Raw genomic sequence first — 9,913 nt, 5'->3', positions numbered from 1 at the left:
TTTCACTTCGTATTGTCCGAGTTTTCTTTACTATGATAAAGAGAGAATTCGGCCGGGACCGACGAGGTACTTCCAGTTAAGCGGGGTATTCGAGTTTTCCGAGTTCGAGTTAACGAAGTTCCACTGTAGTTATATTCGTAAGAAGCTATTTTTTATTGTTGCGCCGACTCTAATTGGTTGATGGGCGGAGTCTGAGTGAATTGATAAAGAGTGACGGGTGTAGCATTGCCTCGGGCTTTGTTATCGATAGTTTTTTGCAGGCTTTTGAACTTGTTAGAAACTGAGCGTGCATTGAATTTTCGTAATTGATATGCAAAGATAAATGAGACACTGATAATATCTGACTAATTTTCAGAATACATTTTGAATTTTTGAAATAAAGAGATGACCAATATATTTGTATCAATAAAGAAGAACGCTCCAGTAATCATTGATATAAAATAATATATAAGGATAAGAAATCGTGCTGAGTGACGTGAAAGCATTCATAATCAGTCAAAACAATCCACATGTGTCCCAATTAGTGATGGATAATTTTGCAGGTATCAACTATATTTGGTAGATAATACGACTGGGCTTATTTAAAAACAGACATGTTGATGTTCTGACCTAATTTTACCAACATATAGAATCTCGCCTATTTTTACAGTAGTGCTTTCGTAAACGCAACAGGTTATGTAGACTGCTTTTGATATATTGAAGACACCATTTATTACAATAATATAGCGATAGTTTCTGATTCAGATAAAATATATAACCATGCAAAGATTATACTGTACAAATGTTTAACTTTTGTGTCAGAAATGAAACGTGTACTGTACTGTTTTGGGGCCTACTGTAGCTACGCATTAACCGAGCGGCTTCGCGCAATAACCATAATAATTATCGCGAAATGAAGAACGTTTAACGATCAATTAACATTGAATTAAATAAAATTCTATTATTTTACTTACTTATAAATGTGCCATTGTTCAGGCCGCCGTTGTTACGTATCAGATTTACGATGGATGTGTTTGTGTCTAATGATTTCACTCTGCCGAGATTTTCGCCGATATTGACTCGAATAGTTCGAACTCACGCTTATTTTCTGACACCCGATCCGAAACATGTTAGCTTTCACCAAAAGAAAGTTGTTAGAATTGTTAGCCTTTCTATAACAACAGTACAGGAGCCGGTGCTGCCGGCAACACTAACAATATCCTTTCTCAGAAAGATAACGGCGGCTAACAAAAAATCCGGCGCAGACTCAGTAGTTGATATTGGCAAACAGTCGACAACACTAACAATATCCTTTCTCAGAAAGATAACGGCGGCTAACAAAACATCTCGCGAGACTATTTCGTTGCTTTTTTAAACTGTCCATGAGTACTGTCAGTTGCCGCCATCTTTGAAGCCGAGCGGAACAGGTAAACCGATTTCAATTTCTTTTAAAAACGATTATTATTTCATTGCACCGATTAGAATCTACTTCCTTCATTTTTTCTCGTTTCCCGATTGAGAAGTGTGCAAGTAGTTGGATCTACTTTATTGATTTCTAGATACCTAAAATGGGCTGAAGTTTATTAGCGGTAGAATCCGTCTTAGAACCGCCACAGCCTCTTATCCAAGGGTCAACCCTAGCCATGATTTTGTTATCCAAAATAAATTGTCATGACTAGCCTAGCTTGTCTAATATATCGTTTTAAATTTTGCTTTTTGTTCTGTTCAACCTATCACGTGACGTGATGATTGATCATGTGACTAATCAAAATGGTGGCGCCCGTTCTTTAAACGGGTAGTGGTATGTTGTTATAATGGGGTAGGTGAGTTTGCAACACTGAAAGTCAAAATTCAAATTGTATTTTTAGAATTCAAGTATAGGAGTACCTTTTTAAATGTCATATGTCTACCCATAGAAAAGTATGATTTCATACCTGGCTGTTACCTGTTTTGAGATACATTTTTTCTACTTATAAGTATTGTCCTACTTATTCTCACTGTAAACGAACCAACCAGTTTGGTTTATTCGGAGGAGTTGGTAGGTCTTTGTGAATACAAGAGTGTACCATTTTCAAAAGAAACACAGGTAAAACCATAGCTAATCTCACAAACACCCTGGTGTTTGAACAAATTATTTCAATAGCAAGTAACATTTACTGAAAGTATGTTCATGAACCTTAATGGTCATCTAAATAGCTGAATGAGTTTTGTGTCAAGTTGATACCTAATACAAAATAACCAGAGGGCTTACGCTAGATTAACTATGGCTACGGGCATATATTGCCCATCTAACATAGGCCAGGTAGAGGATTTATAGCTAGTCACTGTGCAAGTGACACTTATCCTACCAATGATAACCACATAAACTTTTTGATATCATCTCTGAAATTAATGTAACCATGGTATATACTAGCCGCAATATACCGCTCGGCTAGAGTAATTCTTCTATTTAGCTCGATCGGTTGAGCGTTAGCCTAGTAAGCCAGAGGTCCCGGTTTCGATCCCTAGCAGAGGCAGTGATTTAAATTTAATTAATCCTGCGCTCTGTTACATTGGCACCCACGTAGGGACTCAGGAATGATACTAATCGCTGCTTGCAAAAGCATCGCTGTTACCCAGCCCTGGAAACTCGATGACAAGTTCTTTCCTGGAGGGGGAGTATGTAACCCTGGTAAATACTAGCCGCAATATATACCGCTTGGCTAGAGAGATCTTCTCTTTAGCTCGATCGGTTGAGCGTAAGACTAGTAAGCCAGAAGTCCCGGGTTCGATCCCTAGCCGAGGCAGTGATTTAAATTTAATTAATCCTGCGCTCTGTTACATTAATTTCATTTTACGGGGTAACAATTATCTTTACAAAACCGCGACACCATTGCAAAAACCTTCAAATATAATTCATTATTCTTTATAGCTGCTAAAACCTTGAACAAAATTCTATCGTAAAACTTTAACCAAATCTGGCAGGAAGCATCCATGAACTTTCTAAAAAATGTGACAAACTATTAACATGATTAAAGCCATATGGAATAGCCAAAACAGTGTCCATTTTCATCCACATATAAGTTAAAGATAAAGTGTTAACCAACATTGTTTGTTACACAGAGTTACATGTACGGTAACGTCCATTTTCAAATTAATGTACATAGTTAAGTACCTTTGTTCAGCAATATGAGTACTGGTATGTGTATTGGCCTTATGACCTTTTTTGACATTATCCAAACTTTGTCCACACACTATCCGGAGAAAAGAATGGATAATCTTACAAGTTCATAGGAAGATTAGATTTATCAATATTACCAGTATCCAACTGTAATTAATTTACTTACAATTGACCCATAAATTATATAGAACATGTCCTGTTTTGAGACCTTTTAATTGCCTTTAATTATTGAAATATGTTAATCTTTTATTTTTGAATTATTACAGAGAATACAAACTGTAATCACCAACGATAAAAGGAACTTATTGGATGCCTTTTTTGAAAGGGGAATGACCTCAAAAGGCCACAAATGCAAAGAGATGTGGTCTGAAGCAGCCCAGTCCACAGGACTGCACATAGATGTTGTCAAGGTATAGTTATAGAGAGTGTGGTGTTGTGATTTCTACTATTCCTACCCCTTAAATCAGATAAATACTGATAGAACAGCCAGAAGTCTTCGTTAAATAAATTGATTTACCACAAGTTAGATAATACTTACTTGGGAGAAAATGAACTTTGACCCAGGAATGACTTTTGACCACGAACTTCCACGTGTGACAACCTTGTCGCTAAAACATTGTGGGTTTGTACAAAATAGTTCATAAATGTTTTCAGAAAGAACTTAATTCTAATTGTTTAGTTGTTATAGTTAAGTAGGTTATATAGAGAGCTGTTATCAATAATCAGGTTTTATTTATTATATAAAAAAAACCTATCATGTTAAAAAGCAAAGTCTCAAGTGACCTATTCTAATCGCCTTTTGTCTGTCGTCGTGCATCTGTAAACAATTGACATTTTCTATTTCTTCTCCAAAACCCCTAAACTAAATTCAAGGAAATTTGGCAGAACGCTTCTATGGCTAAAGGTCAACCAAAATTGTGAATTATATGGTCTCCACCCCCCAGGGGCCTGAGGGGCGGGGCTAAAAAGGGTCAAATTTACTAAAACTTCAAAAATCTTCTTCTCTACTCTCAGATATTGTGGAAGGGTCTTAAAGCGCTTTACCAAAATTGTGAATTTTATGACCCAGGGGTCTCAGGTTTGCCCCTTGGGAAGGGGAAAACTTAACTATAGTTTATATAGGGAAATAACATTTTTGACTTTTATTTCTTGGATTTGTAATGGAATTCAATCTAACTTTGTTAACACAGCATTGGATGACAGATTAATGGTAGGCACATGTTGGTCCTGACTGACCCGCAGGGGCTGATGGGAGGGGCTAAAAAGGGTAATTTAAATTGACTGAAATCTCAGATGACTGTTAAGGCCCATGGGCCTCTTGTTTTAAATACATTCTTTAAATATTTTTAACCCCCCCCCCACCCCCCTTTCCTTTTTTATCTAAAAAAAAGAAAAAAAGTATGGTAAAAAGAATTTCCATGACTTGTGGTGGTTGGATATCATATTTATCTAACTCTCAAAATTTAAAAAGACAGGAGCTTTAGTGAAAATTTTGGAAACTAACTTACTTGAATTAGATAAATGTGACATCCAACTGTCACTATTTGTGTAAACTTTTTTAGGTCACCTGAGACAAAGTCTCAAGTGACCTATTCTAATCCCCTTTTGTCCGTTGTCGTCCGTAAACAATTTACATTTTCAACTTCTTCTCAAAAACCCCTAAACCAAATTCAATGAAATTTGGCAGGAAGCTTCTATGGCTAAAGGTCAACCAACATTGTAAATTATATGGTCCCCACCCCCCAGGGGCCTGAGGGGTGGGGCTAAAAATGGTCAAATTGACTAAAAATTCAAAAATCTTCTGCTCTACCCTCAGATATGGTGGAATCAAACACTATTCATAGATGGAAGGGTCTTAAGGTGCTTTACCAAAATTGTAAATTTCATGACCCTGGGGTCTCATGTTTGCCCCTGGGGAGGGGGTAAACTTTACTATAGTTTATATAGGGAAATCACATTTTTGACTATAATTTGTTTGATTTCTATTGGAATTCATTCTAACTTGGTTAACATTATCAGCTTGTGAAGGCAGTTTGATGGTATACACATGTTGGCCCTGACTGACCCCCATGGGCTGATGGGTGGGGCTAAAAAGGGTCAAATTGACTGAAATTTCAAAAATCTTCTTCTCAAGACCGAAATAAGGTGGAATCAAATACTCTTTATAGATGGAAGGGTCTTAAGGTGCTTTACTAAAATTATGAATTTCATGACTCTGGGGTCACACATTTGCCCCTGGGGAGGGGGTAAATTTTACTACAGTTTATAAAGGGAAATCACATTTTGACTATGATTTGTTTGATTTCTTTTGGAATTAATTCTAACTTGGTTAACATTTTCAGCATGGGATGAAAGTTTGATAATATGCATATGTTGACCCTGACTGACCCCAAGGCCAGTAGGGATTGATGGGCGGGGCCAAAAAGGGTCAATTAAATTAACTGAAATATTTCAAATCTATTTTGTTGACATTAAGCATCCCAAATGAAACAAGTACTTCATTGTTGATAACATAACGGTTTGCTATTGTACTAGCTAATAGACCATTTTACTGCCCTGGGTTGAAAGTTTGAAACCCAACACATTCACTGTCAAAATTGGGGCATATCCATCCTGTGATATTGGGAGGAATTACAGTCATTGTATTGTTGCCAATTGATTTTTAGCCCACCATCATCAGATGGTGGGCTATTCAAATCGCCCTGCGTCCGTGGTCCGTGGTCCGTCCGTCCGTCCGTCCGTAAACAATTCTTGTTATCGCTATTTCTCAGAAAGTACTGAAGGGATCTTTCTCAAATTTCATATGTAGGTTCCCCTTGGTGCCTAGTTATGCATATGGCATTTTGAGACCTATCGGAAAACAACATGGCCGACAGGCAGCCATCTTGGATTTTGACAATTGAAGTTTGTTATCGCTATTTCTCAGAAAGTACATAAGGGATCTTTCTCAAATTTCATATGTAGGTTCCCCTTGGTGCCTAGTTATGCATATTGCATTTTGAGACTAATCGGAAAACAACATGGCCGACAGGCAGCCATCTTGGATTTTGACAATTGATGTTTGTTATCGCTATTTCTGAGAAAGTGCTGAAGGGATCTTTCTCAAATTTCATATGTAGGTTCCCCTTGGTGCCTAGTTATGCATATCGCATTTTGAGACCAATCGCAAAACAACATGGCCGACAGGCAGCCATCTTGGATTTTGACAATTGAAGTTTGTTATTGCTATTTCTCAGAAAGTACAGAAGGGATCTTTCTCAAATGTCATGTGTAGGTTCCCCTTGGTGCCAAGGTATGCACATTGCATTTTGAAACCAATCGGAAAACAACATGGCCGACAGGCAGCCATCTTGGATTTTGACAATTGAAGTTTGTTATCGCTATTTCTCAGAATGTACTGAAGGGATCTTTCTTAAATTTCATATGTAGGTTCCTCTTGGTTCTTAGTTATGCATATGGCATTTTGAGACCTATCGAAAAACAACATGGCCGACAGGCAGCCATCTTGGATTTTGACAATTGAAGTTTGTTATCGCTATTTCTCAGAAAGTACAGAAGGGATCTTTCTCAAATTTCATATATATGTTCCCCCAGGGTGCCTAGTTATGCATATTGCATTTTGAGACCAATCGGAAAACAACATGGCCGACAGGCAGCCATCTTGGATTTTGACAATTGAAGTTTGTTATCGCTATTTCTGAAAAAGTACTCAAGGGATCTTTCTCAAATTTCATATGTAGGTTCCCCTCGTTGCCTTAATATGCATATTGCATTTTGAGACCTTTCGGAAAACAACATGGCCGACAAGCAGACATCTTGGATTTTGACAACTGAAGTTTGTTATCGCTATTTCTCAGAAAGTACTGAAGGGATCTTTCTCAAACTTGTTTGTAAGTTCCCCTTGGTCTGTAGTTTCATCTTGGGACCAATAGGAAAACAACATGGCCGACAGGCAGCCATCTTGGATTTTGACAATTGAATTTTGTTATCGCTATTTATCAGAAATGGCTGAAGGGATCTTTCTCAAATTTCATATGTAGGTTGCCCTCTGTGCCTAGTTATGCATATTGGATTTTGAGACCAATCAGAAAACAACCTGGCCGACAGGCAGCCATCTTGTATTTTGACAATTGAAGTTTGTTATCGCTATTTTACAGAAGTTACTGAAGGGATCTTTCTCAAATTTCATATGTAGGTTCCCCTTGGTCCCTGGTGTTGCATTTTGGGACCAATCTGAAAACAACATGGCCGACAGACAGCCATTATCGCTAAATCTTAAATTTTATATATAGGTTCCCCTTGTTTGAAAAGTACTAGAGGGCTGTTTCTGAATTTACACAGATTAGTAAGACTTAGAGGAAGGGAAAAGTAGAGAAAAGATCAATCTGATATGGAACCTATAAAGATCATTCAATGGTGGGCGCCAAGATCCCTCTGGGATCTCTTGTTATTGCCTAGTGATCAATTTAAAAGCAGTGTTAGTGCAACACATATCATTCCATGGAATTTTTGAACAGATATTACTTAAAATGTATAATGTTTAATCATGATTTAATTATGGTATAAAAAATATCACAGTGTTTTGAGGGTGACAGTGCATATCGCCACCTCGAGGAATATCACTGTCCACCAAGACAAAATCATATCTTATTCCTACTCAACCATTTACCTTTTGAACAACACCAAGATAATCACCAACTGACCTCTGGGAAGGAATGGAAGCCATAATTTGCATTGTTTTACCCTTCAATGACAATACAAATTAGCCAAATCATACTACTAGTTGTTGTATATGAACGTCTCATAAGATTGCTAGAAATAAACCTTGCCTTTACTCTCATCATGCTCGTGAAAACATTTCTTAATTAATTCTGGTTTTTAGTAGTCCAGGGCACCTAATATTTTGATAAGTTGTTTTATAGATGTATGCCATCACTGAATGTTTGAAAGGAGATTATTATTGCTTAATTTCTACTTTGTTGATTTTTTGAAGGAGAAGAGAAAACCTACCTTCCCAGAAACAAGTAAGCAAAACGAAACCTTACGCAAGAGGAATTTCTGCGTTCAATGCTTTTGTTGCTGAACATAAAGGTAGGATATGTTTTTATTCCACTGCCACAAAGTAGTTTGAGACTATGTTGACAATGATCATTCTGTCTTCTTCCTATTTTTCTGAATTGAGAGATACAGCCTGTAGCATGCTGGGATGATTTGTTTATTAGCTCACCTGGCCCAAAGGTGCAGTGTCTGTCGTCGTCAACATTTCCTTTAAACCCCAACTAGTCCTGAATGCCTGAATGGATTTTGATGAAATTTGGTCAGAAGCATTAATGGGCAAATTAAGGGATCAAACTTTGTATAAACAGAGGGTGTGGCACCCCTGGGACCAGAGGGGCGGGGCCCAATAGGGGAATTGAGTTAAATACTTTTTGTTTAACGTCCTTTTAACAGCCAGTGTCATTTAAAGACGTGCCAGGTTTTGCTGGGGTGAAGGGCTACCAAATTTGTTTAAATGAATAAAATTGACCTTCATTCAAGGTCACAGGGGTCAAATAGGCTAAAATCTTTAAATGACCTCTTCTCAATGACCAAAAGACCCAGGGAGTTTATATTGGGTCTGTAGCATGCTGGGGAGAAGTGCTACCAAGTTTGTTCAAATGAATGACCTTGACTTTCATTCAAGGTCTTAGGGATAAAATAGGCTGAAATCTTAAATTAACTTCTTCTCAATAATAGAATGTTGAAGGGAGTTGATATTGGGTCTGTAGCATGCTGGGGAGAGGTGTTACCAAGTTTGTTCAATTGAATGCCCTTGACCTGCATTCAAGGTCACGGGGATGAAATAGACTTAAAGCTTTAAACAACTTCTTCTCATTAAGCACGAGTCCCAGGGAGTTGATATTGGGTCTGTAGCATGCTGGGATGAAGGTCTACCAAGTTTGTTCAAATAAATGACATTGACCTTTCAAGGTGAGAGCAGTCAAATAGGCTAAAATATTTCCATGACTTATTTTCAATAACTGAAAGGTCCGGAGACCTTATATTTGGCTTTTAGCGTTCTGGAATGAAGGCTAGTAAGTCTGTTCAAATGAATGACCTTGATCATAATTTAAGTTTGAAGAGTTAAATTGGCCTTATGTCTGTAATGTATTTATCCACCCTTCATCTGTATTATCAGATATACATGTACAAAGTGTCATGTGACTATCTGATCAGACAACAGGACTTTTTCTCAACCTCCAGACATAAGAAGTAGAACTGACCAGATGATTATACCATATCTCCACCAATGCAACTGGTTTGTAAATTACCAATGTTTTAATAATCTTTCTCTGTACCAGAAGAAAGACAACTAATAATGCCATGATATCCTAGGTTCAGGGTCATACACGACTTATATGGAGAGAAAGACAACTAATAATGCCATGATATCCTAGGTTCAGGGTCATACACGACTTATATGGAGAGAAAGACAACTAATAATGCCATGATATCCTAGGTTCGGGGTCATACACGACTTATATAGAGAGAAAGACAACTAATAATGCCATGATATCCTAGGTTATAGGGTCATACACGACTTATATGGAGAGAAAGACAACTAATAATGCCATGATATCCTAGGTTCAGGGTCATACACGACTTATATGGAGAGAAAGACAACTAATAATGCCATGATATCCTAGGTTCGGGGTCATACACGACTTATTAATAATGCCATCGGGGTTACATCACGATTATTTGAAAGAAAACATAATAATTGATATATCCGGT

General features: G+C 37.5%; 1 long non-coding RNA gene across 1 annotated transcript; it reads left to right on the top strand.

Moving 5' to 3' along the window:
• The first annotated feature begins 2,714 nt into the window (after positions 1–2,714).
• Positions 2,715–8,168, top strand: LOC117319118. The gene is made up of 2 exons (XR_004530612.1): positions 2,715–3,549; positions 8,133–8,168. It is a non-coding gene; the product is annotated as an uncharacterized LOC117319118 (long non-coding RNA).
• Positions 8,169–9,913: the final 1,745 nt, after the last annotated feature.

Source organism: Pecten maximus, unplaced genomic scaffold, assembly GCF_902652985.1.
Source record: "Pecten maximus unplaced genomic scaffold, xPecMax1.1, whole genome shotgun sequence".
NCBI lineage: Eukaryota > Metazoa > Mollusca > Bivalvia > Pectinida > Pectinidae > Pecten > Pecten maximus.
Note: the sequence above shows the minus strand (reverse complement) of the source record. Positions and strands in the feature narration are given on the sequence as shown.